This window comes from Lipotes vexillifer, unplaced genomic scaffold (genome assembly GCF_000442215.2).
Source record: "Lipotes vexillifer unplaced genomic scaffold, Lipotes_vexillifer_v1.1 scaffold1272, whole genome shotgun sequence".
NCBI classification, from domain to species: domain Eukaryota; kingdom Metazoa; phylum Chordata; class Mammalia; order Artiodactyla; family Lipotidae; genus Lipotes; species Lipotes vexillifer.
The window spans coordinates 863,025-883,658 of NW_006779909.1; the positions used below are offsets into that span (position 1 = coordinate 863,025).

Sequence of the window (20,634 nt, forward strand, 5' to 3'; positions counted from 1 at the left end):
CATCAATGAAAGTTGAGACATCAAGTCATGGAAAAGCTGTAAGATAAGCGCCTCTGCTTCATCTCACACTCTTAATTGAGTTTCTGAGGGAAATGGAAATGCTGACGAGGCAGGCAGCTTCAAACAAAAATGATCGGAAGTGAATGAATATACCAAAGAATTGCCACCATAGTTGCCTGGTAATCTGAATGTGTCAGCATTCAGATCGACACATTCTTTTGGGGAATACCCAGGGCACCAGAAAATCACCCTCTTCCAGACACCCAGGGGGACTGTGATGCTGAAACCAGGTGATGGAGAAAGTCACAAGAAGCTTCCCTGAACAACCCTGGCTTCAGCTTGTATTAGTTTGCTAGGACTGCCCTAACAAACTACCACAGACTGTATGGCTTACACAACGGAGGTCTCTAAGTCCAGGATGAAGGTGTCAACATCAAGGTGTTGGCAAAGCTGTTTTGTTCTGAGGCCTCTCTCCTCTGCTGGTAGATGTCCTGGCATGGCCTTCCCATTATACGTGTCTGTGTCCAAATGTCTTTGTCTTCTAAGAGCATCAGTCATAATGGTTTAAAGCCCACCTCCATGACCTCATTTTAACTTAACCACCTCTTTAAAGACCCTATCTCCAGGGGCTTCCCTGGTGGCGCAGTGGTTGAGAGTCCGCCTGCCGATGCAGGGGACACGGGTTCGTGCCCCGGTCCAGGAAGATCCCACGTGCCGCGGAGCGGCTGGGCCCGTGAGCCATGGTCACTAAGCCTGCGAATCCAGAGCCTGTGCTCTGCAGCAGGAGAGGCCACAACAGTGAGAGGCCCACGTACTGCAAAAAAAAAAAAAAAAAAAAAAAAAAAAAGACCCTATCTCCAAATATACAGTCACATTCCAAAGTACTGAGGGTCGGGACTTCAACATAGGAATCTTGAGGGGACATAATTCAGCCCTTTGCCCTGCTGGAACCACTGCCATGGCAAGACTCTGTTTTTGTTTAGTCCTACCGGTGCCAAAGGCTAGACAATAAACTGATAACCCAATTCTCACTATTTTGAACATTAACTACCTTTCTTTTAAAATGAAAGGATATTACATTCAACAATGTCCCAATCCGAATCTCATTTTGATAACAAAAAAAACCAACATATAATTTTCACTGCCTTTATAAAATACTTTGTTACATACCAAATCCAATCATAAAGAAAAGTCTTTGGGTGTGGGCGCACACTCTAAGCACCAGCTGCTGCCAGGCCACATTTTTTTTATAAGCAATTTGCACTGCAACCAAGATCCAACACAAGGAAAAATCGGGACATTCAGTTGACATTCATCATCATGGAAGGCAAGTGTAAAAAAACACATTCTCACTTATTTCGTGTGTACCTTTTCATGCAGACACTCACGTCTTTGCATGCAGGATTATGTACTGCTGTGTTAATCTGTACTGTCTGCTCCTGATAGTGAAATGGGTTTAAAAAATAACACTAGTGGGCTTCCCTGGTGGCGCAGTGGTTGAGAGTCCGCCTGCCGATGCAGGGCACACGGGTTCGTGCCCCGGTCCGGGAATGGCTGGGCCCGTGAGCCATGGCCGCTGAGCCTGCGCGTCCGGAGACTGTGCTCCGCAACGGGAGAGGCCACAACAGTGAGAGGCCCGCATACCGCAAAAAAAATAAAAATAAAAATAAATAACACTAGTGTTGTACACCTGAAACTAATGTAATACTGTAAAACAACTATACTTCCATAAAACAACACACACACACACTGAAATCAAGACTTCTATTCAAACCAGGTGTGTGACCAGGAATATCATCAGCAAAATGTAACGTTTTAAAGCCCTACACCTAAATGATTACCAAAGCTCTTTTTAAAAGAAATACCAAAACCAGTATCATTTAAATGTGTTTAATCTCAACTTAAGCCTTAACAATTTCTGACCTTATAACCATTTACGTCCTCCAAATTCGACTATGTTATTCATCAATTCAATAAACATTTACTGAGATTGTACTATGTGGCACGCAGCATTCTAGGTGCTAGAGATACATCACTAAACAAACAAAATCCCTGCCCACCTGGAACTGACAGTCTGGTAAGATTACACACATCATTTCCCCTACTGTCCTACAAACTCATTTACCTTCCCAAATTCCCTGACTGGGGCAGGGGTATTTCCAGCCTCCTAATTTCCCAAAGGCAAAACTTAGGAGCTATATTATATTTTTCATTCTCTATAAAAATCCCTCCTGGGTCTCTAGTGGCTACTTTCCACCCTGCCTCCTCCACCTGCCTTTCCTAATACAGATAACATTACCACCTACAAGCCGCAGCCATCAGCCCATCAGCCCTGTACTCCTTGTCATTCACCACATCCTGTTAATCCCACCACTGGGGTCCCTCCCCAATCTCTTCCAACCTCTCCACTCCCAGCGCCACAATCCTGGTCATTTTTCGTCTCAACTTACACATCCTCTCTAGAAGATGAAACCTATAAAGCACAAACAGTGATCTACTCACCTTTGTATCTGCACCATTACTTGTGTTTGCATAGAACTCTGGACGCACTATATTAAGTCAATATACTCTGTATTCCTGGCCACCTCCCCACTAGACCATGTGCTCTGAGGGCAGGGCTTATATCTTTTTTTTTTTTTTTTTTTTAATTCTCAGTAACAGACATGCAGTAGATATTACGTGCCTCTTGAAAGCCACTCATTCGTTCATGCAACAAGTATTTATCAAGCACCCACTCGCCACCAGGTATTATGCTAGATGATGGGGATATACCAGTGAACACAACCCCCCCCCCAAACCCCTGCCTTTTAGAACTTCTATTTACACAAATTCCTATTGTACAAATTTATTTTAGAGTGAGGGTAGAAAGATAATAACTTAAAACGTAAGTATGCACTGTGTTATAAAGGGATAAGTTCTATAGGAAAAAAAATAAAGGAGGCAAGGAGGGATTTGGGGAAAGGGGCAGGAAGGTTCACAATTTTCAACACCATCAGGGTAGGCAGGTGGGTTTCACTGGGAAGGTAACACCTGAGCAAAGATGTAAATAAGAGAGTAAGTTCACCAGGTGGATATCTGGGGAAGAGGATACAGGAAGAAGAAACAGCAAACGTAAAGGCCCTGAGGCAGGAATGTGCCCGGTGTGTTCAAAGGCCAGTGTGGCTGGAGTGGACTTAGCCAGGGGGAGAATATGAGGCAATGAGGTCAGACTGGAAAGGAGGGGGCTTAGTATGGTGCCTGTCAGGTAACTGGAAGGACTTCATCTTTTACCATGAAGACAGAGAAGTCATTTCAAGTTCTGAGCAGGGGGGTGTCATAGAGTGACGAGTTTCAACAGGATCACTCTACTGAGTATAGACTAAAGAGAGGCAAGGATAGAATCAAGGAAAGCAGCTAGCAGGTCCTTGGAGTAATTCCGGCAAGACAGAATGGTGGCCTGGGTCAAGGTGGTAACATGGGTGTGTTCTGAAGGCCGATTCAATAAAGTTTTCTGATGGACTGGACCTCCGAAACATATCTACATTCCTTCCTTTTCACTGATAATAACGAAGCCCCAGCCAAGACCCTGCTCCTTATTCCTAGATGGCTGTGAAAGTCTAGGATTTGTTCCTCCCATCTTCAATTCTCCCCTCTCTTCATCCTACAAGCCACAGCGGGATTGGTGCTCGGAATGCTGCCCCCCATCACAGCATCACCTGCTCACAGTGGAGCTCCCTTCGGGGCACAGACCTGCTCCAAAGCCCTCCATCTTCTCTTCACACGCCCAGCCCTGTCCCAACACCTCAAACACCTTCCCATCACCCCACCTCTGCCCTCCATCACCCTCCCTGCTCCTCTCCAGTGCCCTGGGTCTTAAGGCCCTTGCTGCCCTTTAAAGTTCACTGCAGGTTCCACCTCCTCTAGGACATCTTCTCAGGATTGTCTGGCTCATGCCTGTTTCTACCTCATCAGTGTTCCTGTGGCCTTTACTGCCCATACTAAACAGCCCACATCACACTGGCCCATCTAGACTGTGTGCCCCTAGAAAGCAAGAGCCATGCCGTACATTTTTCAGGCCCCATGCCACCTACTCTATGGGCAGCAATCATAACACTTGCTGACAAAGAACATCATAGGGAAAAATCCAAGAGTATAATGTTTGAATTATTTTATTTTTATTTATTTATTTATGGCTGTGTTGGGTCTCTGTTGCTGTGCACGGGCTTTCTCTAGTTTGCAGTGAGCGGGGACTACTCTTCGTTGCTGTGCTCGGGCTTCTCATTGTGGTGGCTTCTCTTGTTGCAGAGCACGGGCTCTAGGCGCACGGGCTTCAGTAGTTGTGGCACGCAGGCTCAGTAGGTGTGGCTCGCGGGCTCTAGAGCGCAGGCTCAGTAGTTGTGGTGCACGGGCTTAGCTGCTCTGCGGCATGTGGGATCTTCCCGGACCAGGGCTGGAACCCATGTCCCCTGCGTTGGCAGACAGATTCTTAACCACTGCGCCACCAGGGAAGCCCTGAATTATTTTAAATGTACTGTCAACACTTGAAGACTGGGAGCAGTCACATAAAAATCCAAATTTATGTCTTCTCTTGAAATACTAGAAGATCAGGCAACACTGGCCCTCATTCCTCAACAGCTGAGTGGTCATCGTGCTCCCCCCACACCTTTTTTTTCTTTTCGGCCGCACGGCGCGGCATACAGGATCTTAGTTCCCTGACCAGGGATTGAACCTGTGCCCCCTGCAATGGAAGTGTGGAGTCTCAACCACTGGACCGCCAGGGAAGTCCCTAATTGTGCCCTTTTTCCCCCTCTAGGCCCCAGTTCACTTGTTTACTTTTCTGTCAGGTCCTGGTAGGCATGTGAGTTTGTGATCCCCATACTAGACACCGGTTACCTTGAATTTTTTAATTTTCAAGTTCTTTTGGGAACTGAGTATTTATTGAAGGTAATATCAGTTTTTCTCACTCATGATATACTGTGACAGACTTGTTTCAGACATTTCTACATTATAAACATAAATAATTACATACATACACAAATATACACACATATATGTATTTTGTATTAACATTCCTAATAGATTACAATTCCTACACTATGGTTCAAACACCTTGAAATATGGGGGCTATAATTCTTGCCATGACTAAGTATAAGAGGGTCAGATATCAGTACAGAAGCTATGCAGAAAGAAAGGAAGATAAAGCAAAAAATAAATGTCATTGATGAGCTATATATCAAACCATTTTAGGGGGAAAAAAGTCACTAAAATTCTTTTGAAACTAGAAAAATTCCATGGCCTTGTTGATTTAAAAACAAAACCTCACGGATTAGAGATCAAACTATGTATACATAAGGGATGTTACAATGGGTTTATCCTCCAGTCAACTGCCTACATTCTAAAGTAAAATTGTCCTCTTCTTTTGATTAAATTTCAGCATCCAAATTAAGACCAAAGGAGGTAAATCACACCATAAAGAAACAGATACAATGGTTTCCAGAGAAGCCTACCAAGAGTGGAAGATTTAAGCAGTTACTGTTACTGGAAGTTTAGGGGAGTCATCTCCTTTGACCTATGACTCATGCCTGGGGTTTTAATTAAGAGAAAAGCAAAATCTGGACACTTAAGTCAGAAGATGTCTGTTTAAAAGGCACCCTGACTTTATCTGTGTATCAGTCATAACTTCTACTCCAAACAGGCAGGCCTTTCTCAGCAAACAGCTTTCCTGATGAGCAATCAGATTTTGAAGACTTCCACTGCCACCTCCAGCCCTGTGGTCTGAAAAGCAAATACAATTCAGTCCAAAGCTCATATTTAAAGCAAAGAAACTGAGCATAAGGGTACACTTTCAGACATACCTCAGCACGAAGGGATTCTTTGTCCTTCAAGTCACATTTGGTAAATATCTTTCTCCTTTTTCTTTACCAACTCAGTGTTTTAACTAATAAGCTTTCAAGGGAACGTTCGCTGGCTTAGCACATACTTTACCACTCTTCCCATAAAAATTACCTTCTTCCTCTGCATGCAGAGAGGCAAGAAAGACTGACGAACACGAGAAAAAAAATTACAGTGTTTTTACAAACATTTAGTAAGGTTTTATAAACTGCATTAAAACACAATGGATGGGACTTCCCTGGTGGTGCAGTGGATAAGAATCCACCTGCCAATGCAGGGGACACGGGTTTGAGCCCTAGTCCGGGAATATTCCACATGCCATGGAGCAACTAAGTCCGTGCGCCACAACTACTGAGCCTGCGTTCTAGAACCCGCGAGCCACAAATACTGAGCCCACGTACCACAACTACTGAAGCCCGCGCGCCTAGAGCCTGTGCTCCGCAACAAGAGAAGCCACCACAATGAGAAGACCGCATACCGCAACGAAGAGCGGCCCCCGCTCGCCGCAACTAGAGAAAGCCCGAGCGCAGCAACGAAGACCCAACACAGCCATAAATAAATAAATAAATTTATTTTAAAAAAACAACAACGAATGGTTATGGTCATGATCATACACTGCCCAGCTAGCTCTTGATTCTTGTTTAAAAGGAAAGAAAATGAATAAATGAACATGGCTAGAAAACTCAAATAATACGGAACAGCAAGTTTTTCAGTGTAATATCTCCCTAGGGGGAAAAAAGGTATGTACCAGCATATATACAATATCTTCTTTGAAACATTTATACAAAAGGGAATGGTAGTCACATGATTCTGCAAAACATTTTTTCATTTTATATAGACACATACACACGCATACATATATAAGTTGTATATGTGTATGTATATATAAAAATAATGTAATTCCAAATCAGCACACATATAGAGCTTTCATTCTTTACAAATATGCTATAATATAATATACCTTGTATAAATATCTTGGCATAGTTGTAAGTGAACCTATTTATGAAATTGCTGGTGATTTTAAATTTTAAACTATATTGAGAAATTGCTCTCCAGTGGCATCTACTTTATAATTCAATCTCAAACAGCAGTCCCTTTTCTGCATGTAATATAAGTATCAAAACAGACCTGCTTTGTCTCAAACTGCATCACAAAACTGCCAGACAACCAACCCATCACAGAACAAGTCAAGCTCTTCTAGACAACACAGACTCTACTAACCAAACCAGAAGCATCACATATCAAAGCTGGAGACTGGCAATCACAACTTCATAAAGGGTTGTGCGTAGCTGACCTTTTACTTTTTTCTATATTCTTTGTCTAAGACAAAACTGCAGGAACAGGGTGGGGGAAAGGGGAGATTATCATCTGCTAGGTATTTATCCTAGTCCATTCGGGATGCTATAACAAAATATCAGAGACCGGGTGGTTTATAAACAACAGAAATTTATTTCTCACAGTTCTGGAGGCTGGACATCCAAGATCGCAGTGCTAGCACAGTCACCTTCTGGTGAGGGCCCTTTTCCTGATTCATAGCTGGCATTCTCGCTGTTTCCTCACATGGCAGAAGGAGCCAGGATCTCTCTGGAGCCTCTTTTATAAGGCAGTAATCCCATTCATGAGGGCTCCACCGTCATGACTTAAGCACATCCCAAAGTCACCACCTCCTCATACCATCATCTTTGGGGGGTTAGGATTTCACCATGTGAATTTGAGGAGGGGACACATTCATTTACGCCACAGCAGTGCTCAACTACAAATACTACCAGGGGAAAACACTGAAACCGTCATAGAGTTGAACGCCTTGGTCCCTCCCCACTGTCAAATACCATGCGGGCCCCCAAGGCAGGCCGTGCAAAGAAGCTCGAAGCCCCCCAAACAACAAGTGCAGAATCAGGGTGGGGGACAGTCAGGGAAGTCCAAGGCTGACCTTCCTTCCTTCTCTAAGTAGCTGCTTGGGAGGGTCTGATTCTCTCAGTAACCAGATACCTCGAGGTAACTCACAGCAAGCTGACAGAGTGCATGGCTGGGCCACATACCTTGGCTGTAAGATCGTGGACAGACTCCCAAACATGCCATGCATTTTTATTTCCACCTCTGAGGGTCTGATTAGGTATTTTCCTTAGGTAAAAAGCCTTGAAAACCCCCATCCCCTTACAACCTCCTACCTCCTAGTCATTTATCAAAAATAGCAAAATGCCACTTCTCCAGATTAATCTACATCCAAATTAACCTCTTTCTACTTGGAAATTCCAAAGCATCCTATTCATACAGTACTTTGGGCCTTTATTATCTCATTAGTTATAATAATGATGAAAGATATATAAAGAGATACACACAGAGTTTTCCACAGGCCAACCACTTGAGAGGCTGCGCTTTTATTTACACAGGTATATCATGAGGTTTGAGAAAAAAAAAGTTTAGATTCAAATTTAAATTAGATTCAAATTTAGATTCAAATTTCAATCTAAAAAAAGTTTAGATTCAAATTTAAATTAAATTTATCCAGGGCTTCCCTGGTGGCGCGGTGGTTGAGAGTCCACCTGCCGATGGAGGGGACACGGGTTCGTGCCCCAGTCCGGGAAGATCCCACATGCCGTGGAGCGGCTGGGCCCGTGAGCCATGGCCGCTGAGCCTGCGCGTCCAGAGCCTGTGTTCCGCAACGGGAGAGGCCACAACGGTGAGAGGCCCGCGTACCGAGGGCCCTTTTCCTGATTCATAGCTGGCATTCTCGCTGTTTCCTCACATGGCAGAAGGAGCCAGGATCTCTCTGGAGCCTCTTTTATAAGGCAGTAATCCCATTCATGAGGGCTCCACCGTCATGACTTAAGCACATCCCAAAGTCACCACCTCCTCATACCATCATCTTTGGGGGGTTAGGATTTCACCATGTGAATTTGAGGAGGGGACACATTCATTTACGCCACAGCAGTGCTCAACTACAAATACTACCAGGGGAAAACACTGAAACCGTCATAGAGTTGAACGCCTTGGTCCCTCCCCACTGTCAAATACCATGCGGGCCCCCAAGGCAGGCCGTGCAAAGAAGCTCGAAGCCCCCCAAACAACAAGTGCAGAATCAGGGTGGGGGACAGTCAGGGAAGTCCAAGGCTGACCTTCCTTCCTTCTCTAAGTAGCTGCTTGGGAGGGTCTGATTCTCTCAGTAACCAGATACCTCGAGGTAACTCACAGCAAGCTGACAGAGTGCATGGCTGGGCCACATACCTTGGCTGTAAGATCGTGGACAGACTCCCAAACATGCCATGCATTTTTATTTCCACCTCTGAGGGTCTGATTAGGTATTTTCCTTAGGTAAAAAGCCTTGAAAACCCCCATCCCCTTACAACCTCCTACCTCCTAGTCATTTATCAAAAATAGCAAAATGCCACTTCTCCAGATTAATCTACATCCAAATTAACCTCTTTCTACTTGGAAATTCCAAAGCATCCTATTCATACAGTACTTTGGGCCTTTATTATCTCATTAGTTATAATAATGATGAAAGATATATAAAGAGATACACACAGAGTTTTCCACAGGCCAACCACTTGAGAGGCTGCGCTTTTATTTACACAGGTATATCATGAGGTTTGAGAAAAAAAAAGTTTAGATTCAAATTTAAATTAGATTCAAATTTAGATTCAAATTTCAATCTAAAAAAAGTTTAGATTCAAATTTAAATTAAATTTATCCAGGGCTTCCCTGGTGGCGCGGTGGTTGAGAGTCCACCTGCCGATGGAGGGGACACGGGTTCGTGCCCCAGTCCGGGAAGATCCCACATGCCGTGGAGCGGCTGGGCCCGTGAGCCATGGCCGCTGAGCCTGCGCGTCCAGAGCCTGTGTTCCGCAACGGGAGAGGCCACAACGGTGAGAGGCCCGCGTACCGCAAAAAAAAAAAAAAAAAAAATTATCCAAGATGTGAAACTTGGATAAAACCATTTGATCTCTCAGCTCCTGAGCTTCTTTATCTACAAAACAGGTAATACTGTCTCTCTCATAGAACTGTTGTGAGGATTCTCCCCATCCCTGTCCCAACCCATCAGAAGCCGAGAAAGTGTTAAGTCCTTAGCACACTGGACAAGCTCAATAAAATGTTACCTCTCCTGGAAGGGCTTGTATTCTGCCTCTCTCTCCTCCAGGATACTTCATTTTGGCCCCTCCAGCAACTACCAAAGTAGACTTTGTTAATACCGTTAACAAGTTCATTTGGAATTTAACTGAATTGCACTGAACCAAGTAAAATTAACTCAGCATCTCTTAACACTCATAAATGAATGCCTCCTCAAGGTCAGTGGTCATTTTTTTTTTTTTTTTTTTTTGCTGTACGCGGGCCTCTCACTGTTGTGGCCTCTCCCGTTGAGGAGCACAGGCTCCGGACGCGCAGGCTCAGCGGCCATGGCTCACGGGCCCAGCCGCTCCGCGGCATGTGGGATCTTCCCGGACCGGGGCACGAACCCGTGTCCCCTGCATCGGCAGGCGGACTCTCAATCAGTGGTCATTTTTAATCCAAGTTTAGAATCATCGAGGACCTAAAGTCTTGGTTGGAACTCCAGACTTTCTATTTCTGAGATGTCTTTGGTAAAGGCACTAGCTACCCTCCTACTTTCCCAGGCACAGCCACTGTCAAGCTTTAACCAGACACCAGAAAGGAGCCACAGCACTCACAAACTGTTTACAACCTAAAGTCGTCAAGAAAACCACCCTTATGAAACCAAGCACAGAGGAGTTACTAAGATTCTAAATTCTGTCTTCAAAGGGCCTCAGCAGCATGAAGAATGCAGGAAAAACTAATTTTTTCATTCTTAAAAAGGGCACACTAGCAAATTGCACAGAGCAATTTCCTAATGTAAGCTAGACTGATGTTGATATTCATTTTCTAAATAAATGACTGGCTTGGATACTGTCTACGTAAAAACATCCAATAGACTTATTTTTGTTTATAAATGAAGATGAATTCTTATCTCAGCAGATAATAATCAATTTGGAAACTTCAGAAGTTCTGAACAGTTAACGTGTCATGAATACTATAGGCCTTATTCGGACAGTATAATCAAACTAAATGTTTTATTCATTACAGGTCACTATGGTACTGAGAAACTACCGCTTGTTCTTATATCAGAAGTTACACTAAAATAAACTGACTACATGTCACTGGAGTATGTTATCTTTGAAGGCTTTTAAAGGAAATCTAATACCTCACAGATTATGTAACATAAAAAATATAAAGACAAAAAGTCAAAAGATGTAATATTCCAAATTCAAGTAATACAGTACATATATTTGTCATAAACATCCTCATTAGAGGTTTACACAAGAATGTGCTTTCTCCTAACGAAAGCAAGTTCCAGACATGCTCTTTATTCTTGCATCAGGCTCACCGAATGTGACCAAGTTGATCTGGTTCTGTGACCAAATGATTATAAATAGGCAGGAGCCTTCACGAAATGTAATTGTACCACAACTCAAATTGCAACGGCTCAGCCATTCCGAACCCCTAACTTCAGTCAACACAAGGCTCTATTCAGAATAAAGGGCAGTTAAGAAGTTACCCTCACCCAGCCCTAGTATGTTTCAGCTCCCTAAGAAAAACAAAACCAATAGGACCGTATCCTCCTAGAACATTATACTATACTCCTCATAAGGTCATTCATCATTCTGCAAATAGGTCACAAAGATTTTTAAAAGGGCACCAAAGAGAAAGAAAGGACAGAAAGGAGTGACTGGGTTAAAAAAATTCATGATACCCACATCCTAGAGAAATAAATGAAAGCTTACCTACTGCTTTTTCTTTTAAATGAAAATAAAAAGAGTAATTCCATGTTGCCCATGGGTGCATTTTTATGAAGTGACATTATCAGCCAGAGGACTGCAAGGAAAGCAAAGGGGCCAGGTAACAAAACACGTGAGCTCTACCCAGGTGGAAATGAGAAGATTACAAGAAAGAGCAGGAAGCAGATAAGCCATCCTGGAGAACTGAGCCCTCCGGGAACAGGGAGGCATGGCTTGACCCATTAATGCAATGGCAGAAAACATGTTCTAAATCTAATCATGTGATTTTAATATCTGATTAAAGTCCAATAGCAGAAGTCAGCTTTTAGCTATATGCCAGAGAAGAGAAATGTGTCTGAATTTCACCAAGACAAAATTTATATTTTTTTCACATTAAAAATAAAAGTCATTCCCCAAACAAAATTGTAACTTTACTAGAAAACAAAAAAAAGGCCAACTGGAATCCAAACATCACAATAAAGCACTGACTTTTCCTTTTTAACCTCTATGCATTCACAATTTTCACAGTTATAACTAAAGAAGAGATATAAATTTGCAGTTTTCGTGTTTCTAATATAATTATTTTAATGTCTCCACAGCAGTCTATTGAGAACCATACCAACACAAAGGCAAAAATAGCACAGGTAGATATAAAAATGTAGCTAGCATTTTAATTATATTACAAAAAATGTGCAATTTTCAGAAAACATAAAACCATACTATAATCCCAAAACCCAAGACATTTCAATTCATAGAGTTTCCATCTGGCAAAATAATTGTTTTGTAAAATTTACCTTTTTCTGTATAAAAGACCCAATTCATATAACCATTAATGAAAATACTTGAAATTCTTGAAATAATATACCAAATGTATAAATCTTTCAGCCAGTAATTATTGGTAATGATTAAGACAGAGGTAATGAAAAAAATTTACTCTGTTTTATACAAATGGATAATGGGCATAAAAAAGCTGACCACTTTTATGAAAAACAAAGTATTTTTTGGAAATAAAATAATCTAGAAAATGCACCTAGACTGATTTGCATTCTCTCCTATGACTTCAGATTTCCACTGTTATCCCAAAGAGAAATAACCAGAGACTAATACTTTCAACAGAGTGACTCAAACAGGAACGGAGATGAAACGTAGCAAAGGTACAGTAGTTTTTTTTTTTTTTTAAAGGGAGCTATACTGCAGCTTAGGTCCATTTCTTGAACAAACCTTTTTCATAGAAAAATTGCATTGCAAAAACTTAATTGAAGTGTGGTACTGACGTAAGGAAGAGAGAGAAAAAAAAACCTCTTACATTTATGGTCAATTAAATTTCTACAGGGACTTGCCTGGTGGCGCAGTGGTTAAGAATCTGGCTGCCAATGCAGGGAACACAGGTTCGAGGCCTGGTCCGGGAAGATCCCACATGCCGTGGAGCAACTAAGTCCATGCGCCACAGCTACTGAGCCTGCGCTATAGAGCCCGCGAGCCACAACTGCTGAGCCCACGTGCCACAACTACTGAAGCCTGCGCACCTAGAGCCCGCGCTCTGCAACAAGAGAAAGCACCGCAATCAGAAGCCCGCGCATCGCCATAAAGAGTCGACCCAGGCTTCCCTGGTGGCACAGTGGTTGAGAGTCCGCCTGCCAATGCAGGGGACATGGGTTCATGCCCTGGTCCGGGAAGATTCCACATGCCGTGAAGCGGCCAGGCCCGTGAGTCATGGCCGCTGAGCCTGCACGTCCGGAGCCTGTGCTGTACAACGGGAGAGGCCACAACAGTGAGAGGCCTGCGTACCGCAAAAAAAAAAAAAAAAAAAAAAAAAAAAAAAAGAGTAGACCCCACTCAACGCAACTAGAGAAAGCCAGTGCACAGCCAAACACAAATTAAATTAATTAATTTTTTAAATAAATAAATTTCTACAAAGGTGCCAAAATAAATCAATAGGTAAAGGATAATCTTTTCAGCAAATGGTGCTGGAACAACTGGATATCCATATGGAAAAAAGAGAGAAAGAGAGAAAGAAGAGAAGAGAAAAGAAAAGAGAAGAGGAGAAGAGAAAAAAGAAATTGAACATATACCTGAACTTTACACCATACACAAAACTTAACTGAAAATGGATCATAGACCTAAATGTAAGGGCTAAAACAACAAAAGTTTTGAAAGAAACATATGAGAAAATCTTAGCAACTTTTGGTTAGGCAAAGAGTATTTAGAAACATCAAAATCATAAGCTTCGGAAGAAAAAAAATGATAAATTGAACTTCATCACAATTTTCCATGTTTGAGCTTCAAAAGATACCATTAAGAAAGCGAAAAGACAAGCCAGAGACTGGGAGAAAATATGTGCAAATCATATATCCAAAAAGGGACTTACAGACAAATAACCCAATATAAAAATATGCAAAGGATTCAAACAGATATTTCCCCAAAGAAGATACAGGAATGGCTAAGAAGCTCACTGACTGAGTTACCAGTTCAATTACGAGGGGATAAATTTCATAAATACCATCCTTTGTCCTTTTCATAAAGCTACAAAATAGGATGATTTCATTAGAATCTCCATAACATGTTACTTTGTAGTTCTCATGTCACAGTAAAGTTTTCAAATCACTGTAAAATGATACTAACATCCATACTGGACAAGAAATAAAACTATCTCTATTCACAGATTGCATAATCTGGTATATAGACAATCCTAAAGAAGTCATATACACAATTAAAAAACTATTAGTACTGATAAACAAGTTCAACAAGGTAGAAGAAAACAAGAGCAATATACAAAAAACAATTGTATTTCTATACACTAACAATGTATATACACTCTGAAAGTGAAATTTTAAAAATGATTCCATTTATACAGGCATCAAAAAGCAAAAAAAAATACACTGTAATAAATTTAACAAGGAGGTGTAAGCTGTGTTCCCTGAGAACTGGGACAAAGTGAGAGAGTAGCATGGACATATATACACTACCAAAGGTAAAAGAGATAGCTAGTGGGAAGCAGCCGCATAGCACAGGGAGATCAGCTCGGTGCTTTGTGACCACCTAGAGGGGTGGGATAGGGAGGGTGGGAGGGAGGGAGACGTAAGAGGGAAGAGACACGGGGACATATGTATAACTGATTCACTTTGTTATAAAGCAGAAACTATTGTTATAAAGCAGAAACTAACACACCATTGTTAAAGCAATTATACTCCAATAAAGATGTTTAAAAAAAAAAATGAAAACACAGTTGAAAGAAATTTTGAAAGACCTAAATCAATGGAAACACACCCCATGTTCACGGATCAGAATTCTTAACATTGGTAAGACAGCAATATTTCTCAAATTGATCTGGAGATTCAACACGATCCCTATCGAAAGGCTGGTTCAAAAGACAGGCTGTCAAAGCCCACAGTGTACAACACAGTCAACTCTAATGTAGACTACGGACTTTAGTTAATAATAATAAATCAATATTGGCTAATCAACTAACAAATACATCACACTAATGCAAGACGTTAATAATATTATGAGAAAACTCAGGGCTATGGGTATGGAAACTCTACTTTCTGCTCAATTTTTCTGTAACCTAAAACTGCTTCCCCAAAATAAAGACTATTAATTTTTTAAAAGTCAAACAAGGTCAATTATAAAAAATAAAATAATAATCATAAAGCCTAACATGGAGAAGAAGAAACAAATCTTTAAAGTTCATGAAGCACTCGGAATTCTGCTGACACCAGAAAGCCAATTGACGTTTTGTTGAGAAGAGCAGCTGTTCCCCTGTGGTGTTCAAATAAACTCTGGACAACTTTCTGATAACCTCTCATTTGGCTGCTCCCGAAACAATTGTGTGTACAGTAAATACCAAGACTCTACTGCTGGCGAAGCTCTGAAATTATCTTCCTTATCTGCAATTAACTATACGCTCTGGAAAGCCTCCCTTTCTTTCAGACTCAAAAGGCAAGTAATTGAATTACATACAGTTCTAAAAATGTTCCTGTTTCTCCTTTGTTAAACAACAGCTCTCTGTGCTGGTCTCTCCCCAAGCCAGCAGAATTCCTAATTCCCCAGCTCTTCTACTCCCACGGAAATTAGTTCTTACCTCTAGTGATACATTTTTCACACTGTGGGTCAGCTAACCTAATACTGATCTGGCTTATCACTGTGAAGCCCGAGGACAGGGACTATGCCACAGTCATTTCATGCTAAGACCTCCTACCTGGAAGGATGCTTTCAGATGTAAGCGATGGACACCTAATTCAAACTAAATAGCTAACCTGCCTGGAGAGTGAAACTGGAGTTGCTGGCTTTAGGGGCTGCCGAATCCAGGGCCGTAAGTTGTGGGTGTAGGGTGGGTGTATGTGTGCATGTGTCCCCCTCATCCCCATTCCTTTTCCTCCATCTCCCTGCTCTGATTTCCTCTGTGTTGACTTCATTCTCAGAAAGGTTTTCCCTCCGTGGTAGAAAAGAGGGTCACTAGTAGCTCCGGCTTAACAAACCCACAGAAAGGAAAAACCTTTTTGCAACGGTTTCATAACTCCATACCTCCATAACGGACCCTTGTGACCCTGACTAGCCAAGCTGATGTCACATGCCCATGAAAGAGGCAGTGGAGTCACCTCCTCTAACTATATGGGCTGAGAACAAAGCAAGGGTGACTGACAGCCCAGAGGAAATCTGGGTGATTTACTGAGAGGAGGAGGAAAGGGATGCTGGGTAGGCAAAACCAAGAGACGTTCACTATTTCACAGGCTCTCAGGACCGCCGACTCCCTCCCTTTTGCTGAGTATTTATCCACTGCTTATTACGTGTAATGCTGAGTTAACCACCGAATATTCAACAGAAAGTGTTTGCAGTGCCTGTCCCTGTATGATATTCTTTGTCAGAATGAATTCTTTCCCACCTTAGTGCCACACGTGAGGCTGTTTATGCAGTTTCCTTCTCCTGGTCCACAGGGAGGCTATGTGGCATTTAGTCACATTCCAATTATTTTCAGGACATTTCTTCTCCTCCATCCTATGTATCTTTTTTTTTTTTTTTTTAATTATTTTTTTATTTTTTTTTTAATTATTTATTTATTTGTGGCTGTGTTGGGTCTTCGTTTCTGCGCGAGGGCTTTCTCCAGTTGTGGCAAGCGGGGGCCACTCTTCATCGCGGCGCGCGGGCCTCTCACTGTCGCAGTCTCTCGTGTTGCGGAGCGCAAGCTCCAGACGCGCAGGCTCAGTAGTTGTGGCTCACGGGCCTAGTTGCTCCGCGGCATGTGGGATCCTCCCAGACCAGGGCCCGAACCTGTGTTCCCTGCATTGGCAGGCGGATTCTCAACCACTGCGCCACCAGGGAAGCCCCCATCCTATGTATCTTAATGCCAAGTGCACACACTGCTGGAAATGAATGTGCTGCCAGCTTTCGTTTGGGGGGAGATAAAAGTAAGTAAAAACTTGCCAAGCAAACCGGAGGAGCACACACACAGAAGAACGCCTCCCCCTCAAAAATTTGGCAAGTCTTCACAATCTACCCTTCTTGGCATGGAAACACAAATGAGGGCAAGTCTCTGAAAGTACAAGTCCAGGCTTTCTCGAGGACACGGCTTTCTCTCCAAAATAAAGCCAAGATCATGGAGTGATCATGGGTGACCTCTGGCTGTGGCTTCTTACACGTTTGCTTAAGCTTAAGATCCTCCTCTCTTTTCTGAGAGAGAGGATGGGACAGAGGCGAGGAACAAGGACGGGAAAGAAAGGAAGACCACACAATACACTGTACACAGAAGTCTGTCAGGCTGTACCTGCCATCTGTACAATGCTAGGCATCTCTCAAATAACTCGGAATGATTATTTGGGACTGTCTCAAAAACACCCCATGGAATGAACACCACCTTCCCCATCTGACCCAGTCCATTTTACCCAGCCTCTCTTATCTGGTACCAACCTGATTTTGCTTAAGTTATCATCTGTCTCAGGCTTTCACAGGAGCTTTCTTTTATGGATTTTCCATCCAGCAAATGTTTCTGTTCCACGGCTGGGCAGAGCCGACCACAGCATGCTTGGCTACGGACAGCAGCTGCTCACCCCACGGCAGCTCCGACCTGGAGGGGCGAAGGCCGGAAGCCATTAGAGGGATTCACAGTCACAAACTCTCTCAGGAGTGTATGTTTGGCAAGCTAATCCCCAGCATCTTCCAAACGTTTAAAATCATTAACGAACAGAGACAACAGTTTATAAGGTGTCCTAAAGACAAGTTTGGGCTATTCTGAGGGGAGGACTGAAGTATTTAATCCTTACTGAAAAGGTCTGGCCAAACACTTATGCTCTGTTTGCGGAAAATTTAAAAGCCAGATGTTTTAATTAACCACAGAAAACATGAGCTACAACTAAAATTTCATGAACACATTCATCTGCCCTGTGGAAAACCACAGGAATGTTCTGGCAAGGCTCAGTCTGGATTCTTGGGACACAGAGGGCTGGAATCATTCCCCTTAGGAACCCGAACAGAAAATTAACTTGCTCAATATGTTTAAAAAAGTAAAATGAAACCCAGATTTAATCTCAATCAAATACAAAAACATTTCAGGACTTCAAAGGGCACTACCAAAAGACACATAAGGGAAAGGTCATAAAAAATTCCAACGTGGTTCAGGATTTAGAATGTATTTTCAAGCAAAGTGAATGGTGTAACAGAAAATTTTATAGGCTAAATAATCCAAAGGGGAAACTAATCATCTTTCATTTCCTAATAGAGGAAAATGATATATGAAAACGAATATTCAAGCGAATCATAAATATTATCAAATGTATAATATATTCAGGCAAAAGGAACCACTTAACTATCCTACTTCATGCCAAACCTGTGGCCTGGCCCACACTAGCTACTATGCTTCAGCTTGAAGAATCAAGGCATTCAGAAAAACTGTTAAAATAACTTAAGTTCACTGATATTGCAGCTAGCGATTTAGAAACAGAAAACTCAAATGAGGGAATCCTATAAAAGCAATTAGTGAACAATTAAGAATAGCTTAAGAAGTCTTTCTTAATTAGAGCAATAGTTATGACATCAATATATGCTAAATATTAAAAGCCTGTTCAAGAGGGAATGAGACATATGTTATTTTCAGATACTAGGTCCATAATTCTATTTCTGTTAAGTCAAAGCAGACCCCGTCACAAGTGTGTCAAGCATAATATTACATTAATCTCCACCTTCATTTGAACCTCTGTCACAAAAATCATTTTGAAAGGAACACAGCAGGAAAACAAGCAAGATATCAAGTTATGTACCTGTGGTATAATCCCAGTTTTGTTCTACAAACTGAGTGTATACAATCTAAAGGCTCCAAATTATGAACAATAATAGCTATTTCTTGGTCATGGAATTAGAAATATTTGTGTTTACATCTCAGTATTTTCCAAGTTTTCTACAATTAATACATATTGTTTGTAGAATTAGAGTATTTTTAAATAAGGTTTTTCTTATTAAACAGTATGGGAATGCAAATCAGAAATGGGATATCAATATACTATATTAGCCTGATCTGTGGGTTTCCTCTTATCTGAACAATAAGAGCTAAAATTTAAAAGTCTTCATTTAGCTGAACTCTGTAATTCTTCATTTAGAAGTTCAAAACCCGAATGTCCAATAACACTCCCAGGGCTGAACGACTACTTTTCCAGAAACAAGAAATCTTGTTACTTTGCAAACTTGTCACAAAGAAACAAGAAGACCCAGAGTTATTCCTCTCCCTTAACTAATGCATCCAAACTTCTCTATCACTAGCCATGCCATACAACTGTCACTTAATTAAAAAGAGTGCCTCCCAGGGCTTCCCTGGTGGTGCAGTGGTTGAGAGTCCACCTGCCGATGCAGGGGACACGGGTTCATGCCCAGCTCTGGCGAGGCCCGTGAGCCATGGCCACTGAGCCTGTGCGTCCGGAGCCTGTGCTCCGCAACGGGAGAGGCCACAACAGTGACAGGCCGGCGTACCGCAAAAAAAAATAATAATAAAAAAATAAAGAGTGCCTCCTGGTGTTACTTATGATTTCACAGGGGCAGAGCCCTTAGTGAACACTGCCACACTCCATTTCTGATACTCCTAGCATCTCAGAAAACACAAAACACAATGGTAGAATCTTAACACTAGGGTACTTGGCAGTCCATCATTCTAAGAAGCCAACCTCCTCAGTTTACAAATGAGGACACTGTCACCCAGAGAGGTCAAATGTCTCTCCCAAGGCCACACAGCTGGTGGGGCAGGGGTGAGAGTCCAGATCGCCTGGCTCCACTGTGACCAAGTGCTCTTTCCGCCACTACAACATCTCAGCATGCACTCCTCGAAATACAAGTTCATATGAACCACCAGCACATGTTAAATTCATAATCAGCAAAACCAGTAGAACAAGACAGAAATTTATTCCATCAAAAATGAAATGCATGCAGGAAAAAAACCAGAGACTCAAAGCCTGCCTAAAATAGACGAGGCTCTGCCCAGAACCCGTTCCGTCAGAGAAACAATGGTTGCAGTGTGCTTGGGCAGCAGGTGTCTTGAACAGAAACCGCCTGTCACGCTGAAAGCTTTTCGGTCCTAGTACTTGCCCTGCTGATGACAGCACAGTCCCACTGCTCAAAGCAGGACAAGAGGTTTTCAACAAGAGAAAATGACACTGGCACCTGTGAGCCACCTGTAAGAGAGAGGAGGGATGCATGCTCGCCCCAGTGTTGGAAGTAAATGATCTACTACATGACCAGGCATCAAGTCTGAGCCTCTTCCTTCCAAAACAGCTCAAGTTTTAGGGGCGAGATATTACTGATTTCAAAAAGTAAGAAACAGAGTGGGGATCATTTTGTAAAGTACAGAAACAGTGAATCACTATGTTGTGTACCTGGAACTAACAGTTTTATAGGTCAGTTATACTTCAATAAAACATTGTTTAAAAAAAAAAAGGGAGGGAGGGAGGGAGGAAAAAGAAAAATGGAAAAGAAAAGAAGAGAGTCACTAAAAACTAAAATAAAATAATCCTAATGCTTC

General features: G+C 42.2%; 1 protein-coding gene across 2 annotated transcripts in view; it reads right to left on the reverse strand.

Annotated features, from left to right (window-relative positions):
- Positions 1-20,634, reverse strand: part of APBB2 (amyloid beta precursor protein binding family B member 2) — a 384,765-nt gene that overhangs the window by 293,828 nt on the left and 70,303 nt on the right. The window contains exon 1 of one of the 2 annotated variants that reach the window (XM_007453040.1): positions 17,540-17,703. The gene's annotated coding sequence lies outside the window, so the exon portion shown is untranslated. Of the gene's footprint in view, positions 1-17,539; positions 17,704-20,634 lie in introns of those variants that run through there. The other variant, XM_007453039.1, reaches the window with a different exon arrangement.